Source organism: Equus asinus, chromosome 1 (genome assembly GCF_041296235.1).
Source record: "Equus asinus isolate D_3611 breed Donkey chromosome 1, EquAss-T2T_v2, whole genome shotgun sequence".
Lineage (NCBI taxonomy): Eukaryota > Metazoa > Chordata > Mammalia > Perissodactyla > Equidae > Equus > Equus asinus.
This window is the reverse complement of record NC_091790.1, coordinates 185,221,156-185,247,589: the sequence shown is the minus strand read 5'-3', so window position 1 is coordinate 185,247,589 and position 26,434 is coordinate 185,221,156. Positions and strand designations below refer to the sequence as shown.

General features: G+C 41.3%; 1 long non-coding RNA gene across 3 annotated transcripts in view; it reads left to right on the top strand.

Annotated features, from left to right (window-relative positions):
• LOC106824278 (uncharacterized) overlaps positions 1-26,434 on the top strand; it is a 202,094-nt gene that overhangs the window by 133,045 nt on the left and 42,615 nt on the right. The window contains exon 4 of one of the 3 annotated variants that reach the window (XR_011504586.1): positions 7,332-7,465. The exons of the other annotated variants lie outside the window; for them this stretch is intronic. This is a non-coding gene — a long non-coding RNA (uncharacterized lncRNA). Of the gene's footprint in view, positions 1-7,331; positions 7,466-26,434 lie in introns of those variants that run through there. 3 annotated transcript variants of the gene reach the window in all.

Sequence of the window (26,434 nt, the reverse complement as noted above, 5' to 3'; positions counted from 1 at the left end):
ATAAAGCTAACCCACAGGAGGCCTACAGAAGTTTCAGCTTTCCCACGTTAAGTGAAATGTTCTTATCTACACAGAAATACACCATCAAATCTGTGAGATCCAGCCTGAGCCTGCGGGCAACTTCAAGAGAACTAAATATTTGAACTTCAGTTTTCTTATTTGAAAACTTGAACAGCATGGAATTCAAAATGACTGATTTGGAACTCATTGTAATTAAATGTGGGTCAGACCAAAAAAATATTACTCTTAAGGAAGTTTTTCTTGATGCGAAGAAGCTTGTGAAGAAAGAATTGTTTTAATAACTTGTGCCTGTTGTATACAAAATATTGTATACAAAAATAGATCACTGACTTTAAACAAGTCTTACCTGTGAGTAGAATCTCTACATGGCAAGGTTCTTGTAAAGTTTTACTTAGCGTTTTTACTTAAATATAATGAAAAACCATTTTCTTGTAAAAGATTTCTTGATTTGAAAACCGAAGGATGAATTTGAGTAGGAAACACGCCAAAATTATTCTCTTAGGGGAGTAGAATAAATGGTGATGATCTCCTTTTGACACCCTAAATTTTAGAATTTGTGTTTTCACCGTGTGGCAGTGCCATGAAGTGGCTGGGCACGCTGCTCTGTCTGATGCTGGACTGCCCGGGTTCGGACACCGACTCTGCTGGTCCCCACAGGGACAGAAGTGAGCCCCTCTGTGCGTCCCCCTACACCCGGGAGAATCAGAGTGCCTGCCTCAAGTTTAAAGGAGGCGAAAGGCATAGACCATGCCTGGGTGATCATGGTGAGCACTGTGCAACTGTTGGCCCATCGGAATATTATATTGCTTTTACAGTAAGAACACACACAAAAAAGAAATTTTTTTTAAAACAAGAAATTAAAAAGCAAACGTATGTTACAATATCCTATGAGACAAATCCCTTCACTGTTCATAGTAGACTCCCCAGTTGGTTGAATTGGTCAAGTTTGACTGTTGATTCCCATTCTCTCCCAAAAGGATGAAGAATTAAAGCCTTTTCTTTTGCGCTCCTCTCAGGAGATGCATGCCCTGAGGATACAAGATGTGCTTCATATTCACTACTAGAATTACTTCTGTCTCTAGAAAAGATTTTACAAGGAAAGGTATTCCCAAAGCTCACATCCTCCTCTCCTCCCACTTTGCTCACTTAGCTCAAGTGGAACACAACAGCCTCTCACTGGAAATACCACCTTCCCTCGCCTGTGTTTGGACTTGCACGGTTGCGCTCAGCTCCTGGCCCCTGTTTTTGCTTTCTCCAGCAGTTTCCTGGCCAGAGCAGGAACAGGAGCCGAGTTTGGGAGATGTGACTGTGACAGGCCTTTTTCCCCCACCCGTGCTTCCCCGCATGGCTTCGGAAGGAGGGGAGTGTCTGACCCTCTGTGGTCCTGCGTGCCCGGTGAGCAGGCTTGACTATACCAGAAAGCAAAATCCAGCTCAGACCTAACATGAAGGTTGTTAATGCACTATGAATGAGGTAATTCCAGTTGAAATACAGTGTTTTGGTTACACATGCAACGTGGGTTTGACTACAGAATAAAGAGTGAGCTTTCTACACATTCTCACCAGCTGGCTATCGTAGTCTCTGTGAAGCGTTTTTCTTTGTTGTACGTACGTGGTTAAGGCCTAAGGAAAATTGATAGTGTTACAGCTGGCTTACCTGATCTTGCTGTATTGAAGATGAGGCTGCTCGTGAGGTCTGCTGAGTGCTGTGGAGTTTTTGTTAATGTTCTCAGTGTTGTGTGGTTAAAGCCACAGATGCACGGAGTGCTGGCATGTGGCTCTGATGCTTTGGCGAATGGGAGAAACACATTTCACAGGGTAACTTTCTACTGTGGGGTGGTTGCTCCCTGCCATCCCTCACTTCTCATTTTCTGTAGCTGGCCACCCCTCCTGTGTCACAGAGAAAACAGAAGCCAAAATGTGAACTCACTTAGGTTCTTGCCCCAAATCAACACACTTCATCTGCACCTGTCTTGTTTTCCTTGCCTCCTGTTTCAGTGGAAGAGGAGTCCTTCCTTGTGTTCACAGCTCTGGATCCTGTTCCCATCCTCTCTCACCTTCTCAGAGACTTTCTCTCTCTGACCTTATATCCATCTTTTGCTACTGACTCTTTCCTAGGAGCATTTAAACCTACTCAAGTCATAACAATTAAAAAAAAAACAAACCCACAGGCCTTCAGTATTACCTTGCCTTTCTGTTACTTCTCCATTCAATTCTCCTGCCAGGGCCAAAGTTCTTGGGAAAATTGTCTCTATTTGCTGCCTCCGTTTCCTCACTCCTGCCTCCTTCTTGGGCTACACCAGTCTGGCTGTTGCACATGTGACCAAACGGATGCTGTTCTGGCCAAACAGAGCTGGTGTTGCCTTCTTGTCCTTCTGTTACCACATTTGTCAGATGTATTTGGATTCTTATCTTCCATGACCTCTCAGCAGTGACAGTGTTTGATGTACTGTCCTCTCTGGCCTCCAAGACCGCGTCCCGCCCCTCTGGGTTTTCTCCTTGTTGCTCTTTGCAGGTTCTGTCCGTCCATCTCTAAGCTCCACGCTTTGTATTCAGATGCCAGCTGGACATTTCCACTTTGATGTCTTGCTGGCATCCCAGATCCAGCTGATTCCAAACTGATCCAAGTTACCTAAGCTTGAAACCTGTCACTTACTGGCCCTTATCTCTCCTCATCTTCTGCATCCGGAAGAAACCAAATCTGGTCAAAACTCTACACATCAGGACCCACAACGAAGAATATACAACTATGTACTGGGGGGCTTTGGGGAGAAAAAGGAAAAAAATAAAATCTTTAAAACTCTCCACATCAACAGTTCTCAAATCCATTGACTTTGTCTGTCTCCAGTGTGTTCTTTTTGGTTACCCTCACTTTTCACCTAGACTGTTGCTTCGCAGCCCTCTCTCTGCTATTGATATTCTTCCCCAGTCCATTCTCCTGCCTGCGTTCACAGTGATGCTTCTAGAAAGCATCCTGATCCTGTCACTCCTCTGCTTAAACTCTTATCCGTTTCTGCTCCTGTACCCACATTGACAGGGGCCTCTGCAGAGTATGTGTTCTCACCCTGGCCATAAACAAGTCATCAAAGCACTAGAATTCACGGAGAGACGGGGAAGAGAATTGTTTTCCCACTCCACACAGCAGAGCTTAATGAAGATCCTGACTGGACATCGGTCCCTTCCAAAAGTTCCTGATCATGGTCTTCCCGTCCCTGCCATCCTTCCATTCTCCCCCACTCACCTGTTGCTGCTTCCCTGCCCCTCCCACCTGTACTACTCCTGCTCTCTCTGCCCTCCTTTTCTTATTCAGAGCAGCTCAGCTCTTTCCTGAGTGTTCTGATCCTTAAACTTCATCCCTGTCTTGTCTCACTGTGGGTTCCCCTCGAGGCAGATTCTGAACAAGGATGCCATCTGGTCTGACTCTCCTATGTGAGAGCCATACAATCTCTCTGTGCCTCAGTTTTCTCATCTTTAAAATCCTACTTTATAAGATTGTAGAGAAAATTAAATTAATTTGTGCATGGAGAGTGCTTAAAACTCTGTCTGACCCAAAGTAGTAGTCAATCAAGGTGGCTACAATGATAATAATAACTACTATTATTATTAAGAAGGTGACTTCTTACAGGTTTCCAACCTCAACCTATCTGGACCAGATTTGAGCCCCCTCTTATGGGTACCAGTAGCTCCTTGTGCTTCCTTTAAATTGTAGTTGCTAGTTTGATGACAGAAGGATGATGACCTCCCGTTCACTATTCAGTGCCTCGCCCAGTGCCTGGTATGTAGTATATAGTATGTACTATATACTCAATAAATATATATTTTTTATTTTTATTTATTTATTTTTTTTGCTGAGGAAGATTCATCCTGAGCTAACATCCATTACCAATCTTCCTCTTTTTTTGCTTGAGGAAGGTTAACTCTGAGCTAAGATCTGTACCAATCTTCCTTTATTTTGGATGTGAGATGCCACCACAGCATGGTTGATGAGTGGTATATGTCAGTGTCTGTGATCCGAACCCACGAACCTGAGCCGCCAAAGCGGAGCACACAGACCTTAACCACAGGGCTGGCCTCGCAATATATTTTTTTAATGGAATTAATCAAATGACTTGTAGAAAGAACATTCTAATTATGCTGTGCTTCTTACCTTTAATAAGCTTCCCGTTTAAAAAAATAAAACATAATAAATAAAACATTAGTATGGTCCAGGATTTGTCTTTAAATCCAGCAGGACTGGAGGGAGCCAGACACACTTCTGTGTCCCCAGAGCAGCTCTACCTGAGAGCCTTTGTCCAGCTCCAAAATTCTTCAGTTCTAGGATAATAGTGTGCAATAGGATAGAGTCCGTTTTTAGGACACCCAGGGTTCCCCTTGTAGCTATGTTTTTCCTGTTTGCTGATGAGAAAAATGTTCTCATGTTGCTTGGACTTGCAGGTTCTTTCCTACTTGTGGGGAATTTTCCAAGCTGGCTATAATAAGAGGGTCTCAGAAAACCACAGAGAGGTCTGGTATGTTCTCTTCAAGTTAACATAACGTCCCTTCTTATTTTCCCTTTTGGTCTTCTGTGTTTCTAAGCTGACTTCTATAATTTTACTGGAGAATCTTAGTATCAGAAATAAAGTCTATTTTATTTTTATGCCTGCATCCTTGACATCCTTTAAACTTTCTTTTGTGCCAAATGGTAAGCCTTCTTTAGGACTTCTAATTCTAATGACTTATTTCCTCCCTTCCTTCCTCCCTCCCTCCCTTCTTCCCTCCCTCCCTTCTTCCTCCCTCCCTTCTTTCCTCCCTCCCTCTCTCCTTCCCTCCCTCTCTCCCTCCCTTCTTTCCTCCCTCCCTCTCTCCTTCCCTCCCTCTCTCCTTCCCTCCCTCTCTCCCTCCCTTCTTTCCTCCCTCCCTCTCTCCTTCCCTCCCTCTCTCCCTCCCTTCTTTCCTCCCTCCCTCTCTCCTTCCCTCCTTCCCTTCCTTCCTCCCTCCCTCCTTTCCTTCCTTTCTTTGTTTCTTTCAGTGTATATGTAATTTTTAGTTGTGGTAAAATACATACAATATAAAGTTTACAATCTTAGCCATTTGTAGTGTACAGTTCGTGGCCTTAGTACGTTGACATTCTTGAGCAGCCACCACCATCATCTAGATCTCCAGAACTCTTTCATCTTGCAAAACTGAAACTCCATTCCTCTTAAACACTAACTCCTCTTTCCCCCTTCTCTCCAGCCCCTGGCAACCACCATTATACTTTCTGTCTCTCTGAATTTGACTACTCCAGGAACCGCATGTAAGTGGGCTTGTACCATATTTGTCTTTTTGTGACTGGCTTATTTCACTTAGCACAGTGTCTTCAAGATGCAACCATGTTGTAGCATGTGTCAGAATTTCCTTCCTTTTTAAGGCTGAATAACATTCCATTGTATTTTTATACCATGTTTTGTTTATCCATTCACCTGTTGGTGGACACTTGGGTTGCTTCTGCCTTTTAGCTATTATGAATAATGCTGCTATGAATATAGGTATACAAATATCTCTTTAAGACCCTTCTTGCAAATATTTCGGATCTCATGATTTCTTGAACCTTCTCTCTTGATGCTTCTGTTGTTTTCATGGACTCCTGTCTTCCTCTTTTGGCCATTCACTACCTCTCCCCCATTGACCTTCTTTGCCATTTTCCTAATAATGTCCTGCGGTCAAGATCCTCATGCTTCAGTATGATCCTCACAGACCTGCCACATGGAGAAAACAGTTTGACAACTAAGAAATAGGATTTGTTCTCACCTCCTACACACCCATTAACTTCTACTGTTTTCTGAAGGCATACCAGTGGTTCCTAAATTAAAAAAAAAAAAATCTCTTAGTAATAGGGCATATTTTTGTGGCTATTGACCTTCTGTATTTTGAAATTTAACTGTTAATAGTACCATCTTCTTAATGTAGCAGTCCTATAATTACGATATTGATATTTATGCATTTATTCTCATGAAAACAATATATGACAATCATTGAAAACTTGTAAGATATAGAAAAAAATATGACACACAATAGCACTACCTAAAGGCAACCACTGTTAACATCTTGATGTATAGTCTTCTGGTCTTTTTTTCGTAATTTATTTTATTTTATATTTTTAGAGATTGGCACCTGAACTAACATCTGTTGCCAATCTTCTTTTTTTTTTTCTTTTTCTTCTTCTTCTGTCCAAAGCCCCCAGTACATAGCTGTATATTCTAGTTGTAGGTCCCTCTGGTTGCGCTATGTGGGGTGTCACCTCAGCATGGCCTGATGAGTGATGCCATGTCCACGCCCAGGATCCAAACTGGTGAAACCCGGGGCCACTGAAACAGAGCGCGTGAACTTAACCACTTGGCCACAGGGCCAGCCCCTCTTCTGGACTTTTTCATGTGAATTTTTTACATGTTTAAGATCATATTGTTTTGCACTTCTTTTTTGTACTTAATAGTAAAGTATAAGCATTCTCTTGTTTAAAAAGTCTTTGTAAATGTTTTAATTAGTTTATATGACTGAGAAATATTTATAGAGTGTTCATTAGCTTAAATAACATTTTTTCCAATTATCAAAATAATGTTTCTTATAGAAAATGTCAAAATATCTCAATATTGGAGAGAAGTACCGAAAAATCTAAATTCTCTGTCTGCCCCTTAAGCTTTATAAATGTATTCTTTTCCAGTCTCTTTCTGAGATTGGCTTCTGTACCCCTACCATTTGTCAGTCCCTCCTTCCCTCTCTCCTTGCTAACTTCCTTTCTCACCTAGCAACATTGATATCATATTTATATGCAATTTTATATCCAGCGTTTCTACCTAACATTATATTTTGTGATTTCCAATATCATTAAGTATTCTCCAAAACCATTATCGAAGCATGTGAATTAACTATAGTTTATGTAGTCACATGCTCCCCTTCACTTTTGGATATTTAAGTTGTTCCCAATTTTATTATTGTAAGTGTTATCCTCATACAGTTATCTTCCTGAGTATCTGTGATTGTTTCTTGAGGAGGTATTTATAGACATGATATGAGTCAGAACAGTTTTAAGGCTTATAAAAAGCTACTGCTGATTTCCTGAAATGATTGTCTCACCTCACTTCACTGGCTTTACTCTCTTTGTTGTCCATCCTTGTGAATTTTATTGGTGAAAAAAATCTTGATGTTTGCTAGTGAAATTCAAGACTTTCTTGTTAATTGACCTTTTATATTTTGAGGTGAATAGTCTGTTAATATTTTTTTTCTTTTACATTTATAGATAATATAAACTGTATTATCCTGTTGCAAGCATTTTGTCTTTTGTTTATCTTTCAGCTTTGTCTGTTGCTTTGGGACACACAGGGGTCTTGTGTTTTAATGTAGTCAGATGGATATGGAGCACCTTGCCTTTTGTTACTTTTTTCATTGCTTTTATAAAGGTAAGAGTTGTTTTCTTATCTCAAATTCAGAAATATTTTCTTCTAATTGTTTTCTTTTTTCCCTTTTCCATTTAACTCTTTAAGCTCCATAGACTTAGTTTTGGTGATGATTGTAAGGTAGGAGCTGATTTTATTTTTTCTAGAATATTATCTTGTTCCCATGTTTGTCCAAAATCCCAGTAAAGCTGTGATGCAAGCCAAAACACATGATTTTTCTTATTTTAGTGCCTCGATTTTCCAACTGGAAAAATTGAGGAGACTGTGATATATCTGTGGAAGGGAGGAGCCGAGAAGGCGGACTGGTACCAGCTCAGAAGCTTCACCCCTCAGCCTCCAACTTGCCCCCTCTCTTCCCAGCTCAGAAAGTGTGATGCTCAGCACAGGCTGCTGGGGCACAGAGACAGCAGCCATGAGGGTCAGAGGGCCTCTGAGTTAGGGACTAGATGGTCCAGAGTGAGCCTCTCCGAGTCTTGACCTTATTTACTTGTCCACAGCTAAGATAAGCAACCAAGGATTGGCTGAGTGGAGACTTACTTGCACTCAGGTTATAGATGTATGCCTGCCCCAGCCTGGGAAAGTCAGCAATGTTGAGTCCGGTTTCAGCTGTCAGTCAGCTAATCTGTGTAACACGGCAAAGTCTCAACTTCTGTAATTTCCTAATTTATAGAATTAGGGAGTTGAGATGGATACTCTTTTGAGATTTATTCTCAGTAAATTATGGTCTAGGCCAGCGGCAGAACTCGGTTGTGCTGTGAATCTGTTGGCAGATATTTCTTGGTAACTAGTTCATCCTTCTTTAATTCAGTCAACCAGTATGATCCCAAGTTTAGTAAGATGATCACAGTGTCCTTTAATACTCGACCTTGGAGAATTTCTGCTTCTTGCCTTTCCTAACTGTTCTTAGTCTACCTCAAGCTTCCCTTCAGAAAGACTTCTGTTTTTCCCCATAGTTTCTCCTTCTGCCCAGCTACCTCTCATGTTTAAGAATTAAAGAAAGATGTTAGTAATCAAGAAATACCCCAAACTTATTCCTGTCCTGTCAAAAGGCTGAAATAAAAATATGAAAATCATTTTGAAAAACGTGAAGCATCAAAGGGATAAAAGTATTACCCGTGAGATACAAATACCTGCTCTCAGTCATATTAATTGTTTATTATTAGTATTAATAAATTATTATTTATTGACATATCAATACAGAAATTGCATTTAGAAATAAAACACCCACAGGCCAAACCTTTTGAATTTCAAATGTTTTATTAACATACTCTATTTTAGAAAAGTAGCACAGAGAATGTTTTTTAAGTAGTTTTTATATAATGAAGACATCTTATCAGTCAATCCATTATACTTATTAAAGTCTTTTTAACATTCATCTCCGACTTTTTTTTTTTCTAAAAATTGGCCCTGAGTTAATATCTGCCACCAAGCTTCCTCTTTTTTCCTTCCCGCCAAAGCCCCCCAGAACACAGTTGTATATTCTAGTTCTGAGTGCCTCTGGCTCTGCTATGTGGGACCCCACCTCAGCATGGCCTGATGAGCAGTGCTAGGTCCACGCCCAGGATCCAAACCCACGAAACCCTGGGCTGTTGAAGCAGAGCGCGCAAACTTAACCACTCAGCCACAGGGCCAGCCCCTCATCTCCTACTTTTTGATTTCCAGAGTGAGTGAACATGGTCTGATATCTGTGGCACGACTAATATAACACGCAAGGATAATTCAGATACTATTTAATGAGGACCCTATTATAAGCTTAGATACCTCAGATGAAAATTCCTATGATATTGACATTTTCCTCTTGAGAATCTATTTGCTGTAGTAAAATACAATGACCACTTGAAATCTGTAGAACTTATGTAGAGTCTGGGTAAATCTAAACAGTGTTCTTCTTGATGCTCCAGGAACAGACAGCACTATATATTAAAGTATAAGTATTTATACATAGCTGCAACCGATGTTTTATTGATTACAATTATGTATTGCCTGATCTTCAAATAGCTTTGAAAAATAGCCTTTAAACCTTGAATGGATATGATCTCGGAGAAACAGTTCCTTTATTAATTAAACTTTCATTTCTTGCTGTGCATCGCTTTGATCTCATAATATTTTTTAAAACGTCCTGAGGGCTTATTTTCAAGGCTTCCAAACGAATTTTTATTTCTCAAAAGCCATAACATATTCATGGCTCGGTGAATCACAAAGACAGTATCTTTAAACCCCTGTTAAGTTTATTTTTCTTAGTTGGCTAGCCTACTGCATAATTTTCTTTCCTTTGGGTCACATGACTCCTCCCGTCCATAGCACACGCACTTAAAATTTTCACTTCCTGATTGAGCCATCAAGATTACGTAAAATGTAAATCAGTCTAAATACCTAAGAGCAGGAATTTTAAAGGAAAAATGCTGTCTTCTTTTTCTGTTTCATTATTGATGCCTGAAAAATAAGAGTGAGTGTGTGCTTGCCTGTTTGTGTTTGCAAACGAGAGACCGTTAGGGATTTTTTTTGTCCCTTCCCTTTCAAATTGAATCAGACTTTGCTTTCATTATAAAAATAATGTACCAACTAGATAGGCCGTGGGAGTGGTAGAGTTGCAGGACCGAAATCAAAATGGTTCCGATGGCTGAGAGAGCTGTTCATTTACTTATGATTCTTTTCATGAGGTGAATGAAGAATACAGCATCTCTCCAAAGGTAACGATTTGAAACTTCAGAATTGTAAATGGCCGTTTAGGCTTTCTGCTGCCTGGTATAAATGAAAGTAATTTCTAGCAGGCTGGATGACACTTGCTTTCTCATGGATCTTAAACTCCCTCACTTTTCCTCAAAGCAATTTTGAAGTTGTCATAGTAACAGCATGATATTTGAAGGGTCTTTTTAGCAGTTCTTTAGCTAGAGTTAATTAATTTTATTAATTCTGGATGTTTTTCTTTTTACTCCTCTCTGACAAACAGGGGCCATAATTGCTCAAATGTGTATTTCATGTTCTTTATTTCTTGGCGGCTGTAGTTCAAGGACTTGTTCCGTCAGTTGTTTCAGGAAAGGAACAAGAAGATTATAAATTGATTTCATGTAGGTTAAACTGGGTTTTTAATTACTTGTCTGTAAAATTGCCCTACCATTGTAGAACCAGAATTTAGTTTTATTTAAAGAGGGGGGGGTTATGGGAGATGTTCCCCGAAATTTAATTGTGACTTGCGTCCGGAAGTTACGGCTATCCTTTGCTTCGACTCTGCTCTATCCAGAAAAAGAATTGAGGAACACAGAAGGGAAATGTGTCAGACTTACAAGAAAATATTATTTCTTTAAAAATGCGACACTCAGCTGCAACACCAAAAGCAGGTTCCACAAAAGAAAAAAATGGATAAACCTGACTTTATCAAAATTTAAAAATGCAGTACTCTTTGAAACTCTAATATGTACTAATATAAATTATCTTCTAGGAAAGATCGTGGGAAGTTTTTATTAGGAGAAAGTAGGTCGGAATCTTCTATTAGTAAAGCTCTGTGGCAGGAATTCTTGCCAATATGGCGATGGGTGAGAAAGGAGGCCCTTCTCTTGGGCAGGGACAGGGTCAGAAGAAAGAACGGTCTGTACTAGGTCTGGAGGCTGGGAATTAAAAAAGTATCAGATGTTTGATGCTTTTGTTTTCTTGTAAAAGTGATCAGAGCGGTGTGGCACTTAGAAAAGGCATCACGTGAGTTCTGTGGGTTTAATGCTCGCACTGATATCCTTACTGTTCTGTGGAGGATTTGTTCAGCCGGGGCGACTGAAGACCGTCCGGGTAGCGGCGTGTGCAGCCAACAGCAGTAAAGGTGCTAATACACATCCAGTGATGTCAGGAGTTACAAGGCAGCGGTTTCAAAACACTGCAGTAAACAAGGTCAAAGTGTCCCATTTTGCTGGAAGAAGGTTTGTTTTTATGAGCTGGACAGTACATGGATGAAGTAATTTTTGAAAACAAGCATCAAATTTGTATTTTTTTTAAAAAAATTTATTAAGTTTTAAAAAATTAACCGGATGAGATTTTTGTCAGGGTTACATTTTTTTTGCAGAATTGTACATTTTCCATGTTATTTTTTTATTGATTTTCTGTAGTTTTCACAGAGTAAATGAAAATACTTCTGATATAGGATTCTTAAATGCTGTTTGAGAGCACAAAGTATGACCCAGTACACGGCAAATGCCAATCACAGTCACCAGTAAACTGTTCCTTCTAATCTGGTACCTTTCGCTCTCATTTAGACAGGCATTTTAAGTACGAGCAAGTTAATGGCGCAGAATACTGCTGACTGAGTGGTTCTCGTCTAAATGCGTTTTCCAACCTTGAACCTGAGAATGCCAGAGGCTCGAGTCTCTGGACGCTCATCTGAGCAGTTATCTGCTGGTGGCCTGGTTCCTGAGGTAACAAGTGGGTGTCCCGGGTGCGTGTGTGTGTGTGGTAACAACAGCAGTGGTGCCACGTGGCGCCCAGAGGTCGCCTCAGTCTGTCCTGGGAATTCCTGGTCCCCGGTGCTTGCGAGATGAGCTGTGAACTTGGGGCGTCCGGAGAAGTGCAGGCATTTTGGAGTTCCACAGCAAACCTGGATGTAAGCATAAACACAGCTTTTAAAGTGAAAGCAGGGGCCCTGAGGAAGGAATTACCCTCATCTCATTCCCGACCTGCTTACTGTGCCGGAAAACAAAGTAAGTTTTGTTTGTTTCTTTGTTAGTCAGTCTCTCCTACATGTTTTTTCTTGCTAACATTATTAGACACTCAATATCTGGCAAATGCCAAGTTTTTTTCCCCTTCATTGGAAAGGAGGATATGAAGTTTGTTAAATAGCTAATTGCTTCTTTTATCTTTTCTATCTCTCTTCCTACATCTGGCGTGCTGGCTTGCTTGTTAGAGATAGAGATTGAAATTTACTATCAATGAGAAAACAGAAAGTTCTTTTTTTTTTTTTAAATGGACCACGAACTTTGCCATTAATTAAACAACAATGACACCGACAAGGCTTTTTATGTGGTGTGGCCAGGAGTGCCTATAGCCAGACAGCCCCAGTGCAGTGCCCTTATTCCCATTGGGGAGCAGGAGGGTGCATGTACAAGACAAGTATGGGGACAGTGTCCCCATGTGGGACCTGCAGAAACTAGATGGGAATGGCTCCTGGATAAGAGGCTGTAATTTAAAAATCTTGTCGGGAAATTGAAAGGAGCTGAAGAATACAAATTATTTAATGATGTTGAAAAAAACAGATTTAATATAAAAATGGGGTGAAATGCATAAAGACCTAATCTTGTCAACAGAAACTGAACTTTTCCTTCATATTAGAAAGTTTCCTGTCTCTATAGCTTTATAGAAAATGTGCGTAATAGCTTTTATAAAATAATTAAGAGGCTTTATCACCTCTGCAGAACATTGTGACACCAGCCTAATGTTGACACTTGGCCCCTGTCTTCCGTTTCTGTTTGTTTTTTATGCTGATCTTGTCTCCAGAGATGTTGCATGCCTTGATAAAACCTTTAATACAGAGCTGTGTGGTTTTGAAAATGCAAAACAAATAGAAATGCGGAGTGGTTTGTGATTTGCTATTAATTAAATTATCCTTCCTCATAAAATGAATTGTTTTTACCGTGAAATCTTCTTGACTTTTCTCAACTTAAACAGTAACACTGCGAAGGTAGAAGGAGTCACTGTGACTGTCGTGTGGCATTGAAAAGATCAGGGATCTTATTTTTAAATCTAGTATAGACTACTGTATGAATTTAAGTTAGGGCTTCTGTGCCATGGGAATTCATGTTTTATCTCAAAAGTGGTGATAATAGGACTATGGAGTGTCTGTATTTTATTTGAAACATACCAGGCTCCCTATGTGAATGTATGTGAATTATTAATTCAGCAAACATCAGGAAGGACTTTTTTATGTATAGTGTTGTGCTCAGAGCTATAGATTTTCACAATTAAATTTACAGAGATTCAGTTTGTAAATTAAAGATTGAGAATAGTTTGAAACAAGTGTGAATGAACAGAGCATTACCATCGAAACGGTTTGTTAAAGGTGCCAAGTGAGCAGGGCTGTCCCCTTCTGAGCTGCCCCTCCTAATTAAAGGGGAAGGTGCTGCCGTCTGTCTTCTTTCATTCAAGGCAGTAGGGGGCCTGGGGTGGAAGGAAGCAACCCCCCCTTTATTTTTCTCCCAGTCTTTTTTATAGTCTGCTTTCTCCCTAGCCAGTGACCCAGAAGGTCATTGATGATCTGTCTATCTCAGAATGAATAGTAACATAAGCATGCAAGGCGCTTGCAAAAAAAAAGTTTATAACACGCATTTATCCATTTAGAATTCTGCTTGAATTATGTCCGAGAGTATTGTAATCTCTGTGTTGTTGTCTTTGCCCTTTTTGTTACTGAGGGCACTACTGGCAGGAAAAGTGGGGAGTTTCACTTTTATTGATTTTGCTTTTTCATGAAAACCTGTTTACGCTCCACTGGGCATAATCAGAAGATGGCAGCATGTAGCTATCCAGTGGGGATGTACAGGAATATTATTCTTCTCAAATCAAGGACACCTGTTAATTATGATATATACACATCATCTCAAGGGAAGTCATGGCAAGGATATTAACAGATGTCCAAGTTAGTCGGCGGCCTACTGCAGCTTCTTGGACCACTCATTGAAATAATTCACATTGTTTATCCTTCAGTTAAGCAATAAGTCTTTTTGCCCCTTTCTCATGAGAGTAGGTTATGGGAGAATTTAGTGAGTTTGGGGTCATGGCTTAATTGCTTTTGAAATGGAGAGTACTTAACAAAATGATTCAGCTTTGTGTCCTCAGTTTCCACCTCTTTAAATGCAAGAAATATGTGCTACTTTTAGAAGTATTAAAGAGAATTTGAAATAATATTTTGTCTTTGATAAAACCCTTATTATAACTGAAAAATTCTAAAATCTTTGGTTATTTTGTTTTCAGTTTTCATGTACTTAAGCAAAGTGTCAATAGTCATCTAAAAAAATCGGGTCCTTTAACGCTCTGTTTAGTCCACCAGGCAGTAGGTATGGACTTCCCAGAAGATGCCGGTTTTTAGAACTCTTTGTGACATGGAAATGTGGTGTTTCTTAAAGCCATAACAATATGTTTGGAAAGCCCAAATATGAGAGTCCTGTCTGTAGTTTTATTTAGAGTTTTTCTCAGATTTGTCTTCCACTTTGTAAAGAGCTTTCTTGGCAACATAGCTGTGCCTATGCTGTAGGATCTGGGACGAGCGAGCCATGTGTAGGTTCTGGAGACGCTGATGTCGGTCTGTCTGATTGGATGATACCTGAAAAGTGGATCACTTCCTAATCACTGATGGTACCCAGTGCCAAACAGGCAGGTCTTTTTGGTTTTTTCTGTAACAAATTTAGGTATTCCGTAAGATGCTCGGCTAACTATCCTTTTTACAGTGTGATTTATACTAACTCAGTTTTACCCATCAGTGTTTGTTTCAGGGGGACTAAATAAATGAGTGAAATGAGGCACATCTACAGAGTGTGACTCTGAAGTAATGTGATGAATATTTTAACTCACATAGCAGAAGACACACAGACATGTAAGTGAATGTTGCCACCTTCAAGTACCGTGTTAGCTAGGAGGAATTTAAACTTCTACGACAGTGACGCCATCTTTGCCAGGGACACATTTAGAACTGCTTGCCATTGGCTTAAGAGCCTTCCATCTTTTTTTATTATCCCTAGAGGTGGAAACTCTCTGACCTTTGAGGGTGGGAAGGAGGCAGGAGTTAGGTGTGGTGAATCAGTTTGTGGTCAAATAACTGGTTTGAGTCATTGATTCATGCGAACATTTGCTGAGCCACCTGCTGCATTCCAGGAGTAAGTACTGCAGGTTCGAAAGGGAGCACCTCATGCACCTGGCCCTCCAGGAAGACGCAGTTTAGTGGGATAAATGACATAGAAAGAGATAACATTATAGCCTGAGAAGTACTGTAACAAGGTACACATGGTGTTGCTAGAGCCCAAGGGGGGCTAAAATAAAATTTGGTGGAAAAATGAGAATTGTTGTATGTATGATTTGTAAAGTGGCTTACGTAATAGAATTTTGGAAAGGAAAGCCCTGAAAAATCTCTTCTATTTTAAGGATGAGGAGACGGGAATTTATTTCTGAAATTCTTTAATTCTCAGCCAGTTGAAAGCCTTAGGAGAAAAGGTGTTCATTCTATAATAGATATCTTTCTTCTTCTTCCTTTTTTACGGAAAGAAGTTGTGGCTATCTAAAAGGTGAGTCTTTAAAAGGTTGTGGACATTGTTGGAATAACTCTGTATTCTCCAAATGAGGCTATTTGAAGAATGATTCTTATTTACATGTTAAAATTGAGCAGTTTGACATAATGTACTAAAGCATTACATGCCATATTTATTGCTGAGAATAGCTGTAGAGTCTGTGGGAGGTAATGAACTTGGAGCTTGCCTGCATCTCCAAGTATATAATGGGAGAGAAAAGGCTTCTTCACATCTCTTTCGTGTTTTATTCCACGGGGTCAGACTTTCTAGCCTATAGCCAATAGCTGATGGCCCTCGTGGAGAAGTTCATTGAACAGTGATGTGTGGAGTGTTGCTCTGCGCCAGGCACTGTTCTCGGAGCTGATCAGAAGCTAACCTGCTTGATTGCAGACCCTGAAGGCTGACTTCCTCTGTAGCTCTCTACAGTCAGCTTCCGTTTCCTGCGTGCTTTTTTTTGAGCATGACAGTGTGGGCCGGGATATGATGCTGCCCTCAGAGAGCTTGGAGCTAAGTTCTGTGTGCAGATAAAATTAGGGTAAACAGAAGAGAGAGAAGTGTATAAAAGTAGAGAGATATGTAAATTAAACACACCACATGTTTGTAGAAAAGAGAGATTATCTATGGCTGGGGTGATCGAGAAGTGCATCAAAGACTAAGGAGCATTTGAGCTGGACATTGACCCAAAGTCAGTGTTGGACTTGAGGACTTGGAGGGAGAGTGTTGGAGTTAAGGAAGCAGGAACAAAGGCGTAGAGAGGGATGGGAAATACCGGTGTACGGAGCGGGCAGTAACTGATTTGTCGTTGCTGGGCAACAGTGTGTGTAAAAGTGACTAATGAGAAGATAAGGCAGCAAAGGTCTGTTGAGGCCAGGTCCAGGAGGGCTCTGAATGTCGTATGACTAAATGATTTAAACTTTATACTGAGTCATTAGGGAGCAGCTGAAGAGTTTTGGTCGGGAGAGTGACGATAGGGTGTGTCCTGTAAGATGCCTAGTCTGGTATCAGTGGGTGGGGTGGTTTGGGCAGTGAGAAAACCAGAGCTGGCGAAGCCGTTAGAGCTACTCTGATAGTCCAGGAAGGAGGTGAAGAGGGCCCACATGAGGGGGGCAATGGGAATGGAGAACACTAGATAGAGTCAAGAGAGGGGACGCAGGAACTGCCTGCATGATGGGGGTTGGCTGCTGAGGAGCAAAAATAACTCCAGACTTTTGAACTCAGGGGCCATTTATTACTTCTGTGCCATTTGCCAGGCATTTCACATAGAGTACCTCATTCAATTTTATCCTAATCCTGTCAGGTTGGTACTTTTGTCCTTATTTCAGAGATGAGAACACTAAGGCTCAGGGAAAGATTTGTCTACAGCTGTATAGCTGATAGGGTATGTACCAGGGCATTGCAGCCATCTGCTCCCACACCTCTGTTCTTTCTACTCTACTAGGTTTGGAAGAGAGTCGATGCGAGAAAGAAGATGATCTCTGTCCATTTTGTACATACTCAGTTTAGGTGCTGATAAGATGTCCATCAGGTGACTGGAGTTGTGGAACTGAATCTTGAGGACAAAGTTAGGAGGATCCGAGATGGGAGTTTAAGAATCAACTGCATGTTCATTTATTCAACAGATACTCATTGACTGTCACTGTGGACCAGCACTGCATGGCCATGAGAACATAGTGATGAACAAGCGAGCTGTAGTCTTGCTTCACAGAACTACAGGCTAGTGAGGGGAGAGTCCATACTGGGTTGAGTGTAATGCAGGGGGAAGTACAGATTGGCTCTGGAAACACCTACCAGGGGGACATTACCAAGTCTGGGAACAGGGAAAATCTCTCAAGGAAGTTGTAGTACTTAACCTGACACTCAAATAACAAGTGCCAAGTCAAAAAGTGAGGAAAGGGCATATTCTAGGCAGGGAAACTACAGTGGACTAAGACCCAGAGGCAAGAGAGAAACACGGTAGATCTGAAGAACTGGAAATGATGTGTGGCTGGAATGAAGAGAACAGTTGCAAGGAGGTAAGGCTGGAGAGGTAGGCAGCAGCTAGATCAAGAAATGCCTCGGAAGCTGTGCTAGGGAATCTGGTCTTTTCTTGAGGACATAGAAGTATTAGTGAATTTTAAGCACTGGGGTGACGTGATCAGACTCGTGGCCTAGAAAGACCATTCTGTCAGCTGGAGAACAGATTTTAAGGCAGCAAGAACTAGAAGCAGGAAAACTGACTAGGAGACCATTGGAGAGAGGAGTAGGAATCCTGGGTAAGATCTGATGATGATTTGGATAGAGAAGAGAGTCTGGTTGATATCTGAAGATGGTAGACATGTTGAAATTTGGGGATTTGTTGGATAAGGAAGATGAGGGAGAGAGAAGAATAAAAGTTAACACCTAAGTTTCTGCCTGGGACAGCTGGCTTACTGCTGGTACTTTCCTAGGGGACACAGTGGGAGGGTGAGATTTGGGGTTTAGGATTATTAGGTTTGGTTATCCTAAGTAACTAACTTGTATCTTAAGTAATTGGTAAAGGGAGCTGAAGGATGGGAGGTTCTGATCAGAGAGAAGGACATCAGGATCTATTGTTTCAGAAGGGAATCAGTTCAAATGATGATAAAAGAACAAGGTCATGAGAGTAGGTGAGTAAAGTGGAGGGAAGAGGCTGGCTGTGGGAGATGAAGAGGTTAAAGAACTAAGTGACCTGGTGCTGGATGGGTTTTTCATGTGGAGGTTGAAGTCACAGAGGTTATTGGCAGGGCTTGGAGCAGAGGGTCAGCGTGTAGGTTGGTTTCTACCTGTTAAGTTAGGTATAGAGGTTGGGCACTGAGGTGGGCATTGAAAATCTGATTTCCACAGACTGTGTGCACCGGGTTCGAGAGAGAAGAGAAACAAGAGAACAAGGGAGAGAATGACTGATCCTCTAAGAGGTGGTAATGGTGGGAGGAGACCAGGGAGGTGTTTCCAAAGAGGAAAACAGGAAAGTTCAGCGTCCTAGAGGGCCAGAGGAGGTCAGTGCAGAAGGAGGTGTTCATCAGCGCCCTGCCGAAGCGAGGCCAAGGAGCATAGGAGCCCTGAGAGGGCCTTCGGGTTGGTGAGCCCAGAGGCATAGTGCCTTTAAGAGGGCAGTTCCTTGGCGTGATAGAGGTACAAGGGCAGGCAAGAAATTTAGGAGTGAGTGGAAGTCAGTAAGCACAGGCAGCAAGTATAACCTACACTTGCAACAAATTTTGGGTTGAAAGAAAAGACAAAGAGGCTTGTGTAGCTTGAAGAATGTGAATCTATTTGTAGCATCTAATTGTGAGTCTTACTGTTTTATATTTTTTGACAGTCTTCTAGTATTCTCCGCTGTGTGTTCTTGGTCAAATTATTTACCCTTTCTGTGCTTCATTTGTCCAATGAGAACCTGCCTCATAGGGTTGTTGTGAGGATTAAATGAGTCATAAAGCAGCACCTTGCACATAGTAAGTGCTATTATAAATGATTATTAATGAAAGCCGAGAAGGAAACGTATCAACTGTCACAATTTAGGCACTTTTCCCTGAGTATACACAATAATTCTGGAGTGTAAGTGATGACCACCTCATTCTACAAATGAAACAGAGGCCTGGAGAGTTTTAAGTAACTTATTCTGGGTCATGCTTCCAATAAATGATAGAATTGGGAGGTGGGGCCCCTTCTGCCTGACTTGAGGTCGATGGTCCTCCCACTGAACCATGCGCATCCTTGGGCTGTTGCAGAAAGAACACTGGACTCGGAGCCTTCCACGGCAAGAAGCTGAGGAGCAGCTCTTTAAGATGGGGTGGACACTGCGCACTCTGTGTGGCCCCCACCCTGTTTGTGTCACTCATTTGTCTTAGATAGGGCCTTTATAGGATTGAGTTTGCAACCCTTGTTCTAAAGTCTTGTCCTTTCTGTGGACTGCAGTGCATTCTCCCGACTCATCCTACTGTTCAGATGCCCGCTTCTTCTGTATCTGCTGTAGTGGTTTTCTTTAGACTTAGAACTCACCTCTAAAGAAATGCATGCATCATCTGAGTTTCTTGCTCTTAATCTGATCTCAGAAACTGAAGTTGCTGTGTAGTCCAGAGGCTTTTCTTGCAACAAAAAACCTCTGAGCACCGTCTCTTTTGAAAAGATAGTGTGATGGTTAAATTTTTTTTTTAATTTTTTTTTAAAGATTTTATTTTTTCCTTTTTCTCCCCAAAGCCCCCTGGTACCTAGTTGTGTATTCTTCGTTGTGGGTTCTTCTAGTTGTGTCATGTGGGATGCTGCCTCAGCGTGGTCTGATGAGCAGTGCCATGTCCGCGCCCAGGATTCGAACTAACGAAACGCTGGTCCACCTGCAGCGGAGCACGCGAACTTAACCACTCGGCCACGGGGCCAGCCCCCAGTGTGATGGTTAATTTTATGTGTCAACTTGGCTTGGTCACAGTACCCAGATATTTGGTGAAACACCAGTCTAGATGTCGCTATGAAGGTGTTTTTAGATGAGGTTAACATTTACATCGGTAGACATTGAGTAAAGCAAATTATCCTCCATAATGTATGTGGGCCTCATCCAATCAGTTGACGGCCTTAAGAGAAAAGATTGATGTCCCCCAAGGAAGAAGGAATTCCGCCTCCAGATTGCCTTCTAGCTCGAGACTACAGCATCAGCTCTTCCCTGCGTCACAGCCTGCCCTGCAGATTTTGGATTTGCCAACTCTCATAGGCGCCTGAGCCAATTCCTTAAAATGAATCTCGTCCTCATTCTCCTCCCCTCTCCCCACACATCCTCTTGGTTCTGTTTCTTGAAGAACCCTGACTAATACAGATAAGAAGATACAGAAACTTAAGTTGTTCATCTGCTGTTGGTATTAGCAAAAATCTGCATCAGGCCTCTCTAGGTGTCCTTGGTGTCCGTGTATATTGCTTGTTGTACAGATGAGGAAAGTGAAGTACAGAAGGGATGCGGTGTACCTGCTGGGATGCACAAATTTGATGGGAGAGCCAAAGAGAGAACTCAGTTTCCTCTCGTTGGTTCAGTCGCTTTCTTGCTATTTGGCTCTCATGTTTTTACTAGCAAGATAATAAAGTTACTGCGTTTGCCACGCATAATTGTTGCTAACATTTGTGGAATATTTTCTCTATGTCATGTCCTATTCTAACTGCTTTACACATGTTGTGATTTTACTCCTTACAACTACCCAATGAGATAGGGACTAACATTAACCCTTTTTACAGATTTTAAGCACTGAGTCCCAGTGAGCAACATGGTCATTGCTGCGCAGCTAGTGAGTGAGAGGGCCGGACTTGAGGCCTGGGCAGCCAGACTCCGGAGGTTGTGCTCTTTAACCTTTCCACTCTACTCCTGCTCAGCTTAAGATGTCCTGAACATAGCTCTTCATCTCTCCCTCTGGAGCCGTCATCCAGAACATTCATTATGGTAGAGGCGCTTTTGGTAGAGCTTGTTGTAATAGAGAAGACGCTTATAAGTTATTTTTCAAGAGGTCATCCAGTAACACTTGCTTGCTACCTCCTTGTGAGGGAGAAAACATTCCCTTGCAGCAACAATATGGGCCTCTTGCCGGGGTATATTTTTAGCGACTTGACTTTCCTGTCTAGCCTAGTGGCACTCGTGGCCATCTGATTTGCCAAAAATCCTACAGAAATGTGATAACGTGGTGATGTGGGTTAGTTCCTTGTCCAGCAGTTAGAGTGTGTTCTGGGGAAGAAGATAGCAAACTTCTGTGTGTGTGTCCCTTGGTTCTCTGAGTTACGACACTGTCATAACTGCCGTTTACTGGGCTATCTGTATGCCAAGGACTGTTTTAAGTGCTATTCACACACAGTCTCATCAAGTCTTCTCGACGGCCTCATTCCATTTTTCTATAAAGAAAGCAATGATTAGAGAGTTAAACAATATTTCCAAGGTAGATAGCAGACCAGGATTTACCCTTCATCTTAATGCCGCCAGCCAGGGCTCTCAGTCACTCTGCTGGGCCTATGCTGGGTGCCTCCTTGGTGCCCACCACTCTTCTCTGCTAGACTCTAAGATTCATGAGGGCAGGAGCTTTTTTTCATTGGGCTCATCACCATATTTCAGCGTCTGCCAAGTGCGGTACCTGACACATGGTAGGTGCTTAATGCATGTATCTTGAATGACTAACAGACTCACTCTGTTCTCTGATCACTACCAAATAGAGTGGGGCCAGGAAGAGAGCACCGACCTGTGAGGGTGTTATGGACTCATGTGGATTTAGGCCCTGGACACCTATTTGAAGATACATTCTCTCTCTGTGCTTCAAGATGAGCATATCAGCCTGGGCTTCAGTCAGCTACTACATGGCCCTATCATGGCTCTCTCTTTCCCAAAAGAAACTAGATATTGTGTACATCCCCATCGTTAGTGTTCAGGACTGGTCTTTTATAGCTTGTTCTCCACATTGGTCTAGGACAACATCTAGGTAATGCTGGTACTTTTAAGAAATCATATAATTACGGATTTTTAAAACATTGCTAAACTTCTGTTTCCTCCATTATTCCAGATTCCTGTCTGTCTCTCTTTTTCTCTGTCTTTCTCTCATTTTCTTTCTCTGTGCATACACACTCACACACACCTTAGTTTGTTACCTCTCTCATAAACATATCTCCTTTCTTTTTAAATAAACTGCATGGTAATACCTGGAAAACCATTTTGTAAACCAGAACTGTATTATTTATATTTACATTTTTTCTCAGTTTATTTCCTTTACTTCTTATAACTGGAAACTAGATACTATATTCAGCACCATTATGTCAGCTTATTTTTCCTCTTGGAAATAATAAATTATGATGAGTTTGACCAAAAAAATATAAATCAGAATTAGGTGGCATTCAATACTTAGCCTTATATTCTGCCTTTAACTGTGCAAGTATATGATGATTTCTGCAGACTCATAGTAAATGATGTGAATTTTCTTTTTTTTCCTCTGGAAAACAGATGGTATAGTCTAAAAGAGTGAGCTCTGAGCTTGTATGTTTCATGAAATACACAGGTCTGTGTACATAGTTACTCTGTGAGCCAAGGTTTATGCCTTTTGTACTTTTTTTCACCTAAAAGAAACCTGGACAGCTAGAAACTCCATTAGTGTTAGTGTGAGCAGCCTTAGAACTTATATCCAAATCCAGGCCAGGCAAGAATGCAGATTCACTCAGTAAAAATTCATTAACAGCTCGCCTTGTACCAGAGTGCCCCTCCTCTTGGCTTTGGAAAGCTTCAAAGTAGGGCAGTGTGTGTTTGGGAATAACCAGTCAAAATAACAAGACTGATATAGGTAAGAATGTAATTTTTAAAAATGTAAATGGGGGGGTGGTGGAGCATACATCAAAACAGAACACAGTCTTGTCCTATTGGAGCTATAAAATTAACAAACACATTTGCAAAATGTACCTTCAACCTTCTCAAACTCAGAATTTTTGCTGGCACTCCTCTTTTTGAATCTCTATGCTGAATTGTTTATTCTTCTTTTAGTAAGGAGAAGAAAACATTCTCCTTCAGAATTCATTGGAAATTAAAATTAATCTCAGCATTTCATATTCTTTAGAGTATGGTAAAGGCTGATGCAAGGGCAGTGCTTAATTTGATCAGCCATGGAAAAGGAGGACAGGCAGTCGTCCTGGCCCGCACATCTTCGCCATGTTGCAGAAATGGCGTTGTTTTAATTGTAATTCTTTCATTCCATTCCTTGCCAAGCCCAGTGGCTTCTGTTATAACATGTGGCGACTTCTCCCTTGGAGACAACTCCGTCCAAGTTACCATAATATTAGGACTGGCTGCAAAGACATTTCTTCCCCTAAACCCATGCCAAATCTAAATCAAACTATCTTCTCCTCCCTGGCCATTCAAATAGATCCAGCTCTTATTTGAAAAAGACAAGAAATGCACAGGCATCTTTCTTTTATGCCTGTTGGAACAGATAAATAAACAAGGCACATCACGCCTACTGTTGCTTTGAGCTTGGTCACTTCCTTCTAAAATAGACTCTGATACTGTGCTCATTTTAAGAATTGCAACTTAGATGTTCTAGAAAGAAGAAAGCGTATTTTAAGTCTAGCTACAACAAACTGTCTGCTCTCAGTGCTGATGGAGGAAAGAAAGGTAAACTAAAATCACATGCCTCCAGCAGGTGCGGCTCCACTGCTCCTGGACGAGCTTCAGCCTTGAGAGGCCCAGGACCGGGCAGGGCAGGGCAAAGTTCTCCTCCTTAGTGGCTTTGGACCATCCACCAGCTAAACAGTTAATACTAAACAGCAACATCAATACGTTCTGGTTTTTGTTTTTTTGTTTTTTGTTTTTGCTAAGGAGGATTCACCCTGAGCTAACATCTGTTGCCAATCTTCCTCTTTTATTTGCTTGAGGAAAGCTAGCCCTGAGGTAACATCTGTGCCAATCTTCCTTTTATTTTTTATGTGGGTCACCACCACAGTATGGCTGACGAGTGGTATCGGTCTGCGCTTGGGATCTGAACCCATGAACCCCAGTCACCAAAGCAGAGCGTGGCAAACTTAACCACTACCGCATGGGGCTGGCCCCGCCTTCTGTTTTAAGAAGGAAAGCCTAACACAATAGAAGAAAGAGTCCTGATAAATAAATTTGTTCTGACCTGTAAACCTGGTCTTTTTTCCTTTGGCATGTGACCCATGTTTTTACATGCATGTTTTATTCATCCTTGTTAAAGTAATTATATTCCATAAGCAAATTTATTAGTATACATCAGTTTCTTCATATTTTTGGCAAGATTTAATTTCCTTCACTGCTTAGTTTATTGTTTTGAAGTGTGAGTAACTTTTAACACAGCTTATTTTCATGGGTCATATTTCTGTCTTTTTAATTTGTTGATTATTTGGTATATACAAAAGATTATATGTAACATACAAGGAAGCTCTAAATTAAAAACTGCACTCCAGTGAACCACCACCCAATTTGCGAATTAGAACATTACAGATACTTTTGGCTCTCTCTGTGTACTTCATTCCTATTGTTCTCCGGCTTCCTCACAATTCTGAAATTTGTGTTTTTAATTCTCTTGATTGTTTAACAAATATATATATTTTATCACACATGTGCATTGCTGAAGGCATTTTGAGCCACGTAAAAAATGGTGACACACTGAGTGTGGTTTTTTGCAGCTTATGTTTTCCCCCCCATATTGTTGGTAAAACTGATTCATGTTGTTGTGGGGGAATAGCTCCAATTCCTTCATGTATGTGTTATAATATTCCAGTGTGTGCAAATATGTCACAGTTTACCCATTATCTTGTTTATGGGAGAGCAGAGAAAAACGAGGAATCGCGTTTTAGACGTGTCGACTTCGAGATGTCAGTTCCAGTGGAGATGTCGAGTAGACAGGTGGATATTCAACTCTGTCATTTAGGAGAGACATCTGAGACGGGGAGTTCAGTGTGGAGATGGCATGGAAAGTGTTACCTCTCCAGCAGTTTCTAGAATGCTGTTTGACCTATCAATTGAGATTTTTATTTTAAAAATTATTATTGTTTATTTCTTAAAGTTCTGTCTTTTTGTTTTTCCAATGCCAGGTCACTTGGCTGAGTTGTGACTTGCAAAAGAACAAATGAGGAGAGTATGAGCTTCAAAGAAAATAGGAGGAAATGTTTTACAGGCTGTATAAAGGTTAGGAATTATTATTACCGCTCTCATGGACTTTCATGAGGTCCAAATGAAACTATATATATAAATTTGCTTTGTAAACTGGAAGAATAGACACTTAATTCTTATATTTGATTTTAGTACCTTGTTAACTTTTAGCTAATGTTCACCTGGTGCTTACTTTACATGTATGAGCTCATCTGATCTTCACAACAACCTGTTACAAGTAGATTCTATTTATTCATATTTTACAGATGAGAAAACTAAGCTTAAATAGTAGACCCAGGATTTGAATCTGTGGAGTTGGCTCCTAAAAGCTGTGGTCTTAGCTACTATGTGGGACTGCCCTGCCCCTCTTTTAAATGACAGATTTCACCCAGTTCCTTCAGCTTCAAGATATCAAAAATTTTAGGATAACGTTTCAGCGTGGCCACCTTGAGCCCGGCTACAAGACAGCACTGCAGGCAACGGGCTCCTAACAAAGGCCTTTGTCTGTACTGACTTAGTTTCCCCACAGAACCCGGCCTCACACTTCACAAGAGCACTGCCTGCTTACCCAGTGCCCACCCTGTGCCCATTAAAAGTCATGTCTGCTTATTTGCCCCAAGCCTCCCAGTGAGTCAGTATGGGCCAGGGACTAGAACCCGGATCTCCTGCCTTTCAAGCATCACATTTGTTCGGTGTTAATAAACCATATTTCTCCAGGGGATCTGGCAGAAATTTGAAAGTGCTTAATTTTACTGCAGTAAATACTAAGAATCCTTTTTAAAGCAAGGAAGCCAAGTCCCAGCCAGGGAAAACACAATTTGCTCTGAGGGCCTTTGACAAACTCACATGGGCACTAGGATTAGATCATAGTTCATTGGCCCTGATTCCATCTCTCCCCGGGGCTTGCTGAAGGAGGTGAGACCTCAGCTGGACCTGAGAATGCTCTTGCAGATCATGCTAGAGAGCACAATGTCCCACGCACAGAGTCCGCGGGTCACAGCTTATTGCCAACAGGAGGGTGTGATGGAGAAGGTTGCTTTCCCGAGACACTGGTGATAGAGGTCGGGACCCAGATGAATTAGCCCCACTGTCAGAATTGACGCTTCTCTGCTTTTCTTGCTGTGTGATGGGTGCCGTGCTGTTAGCTTC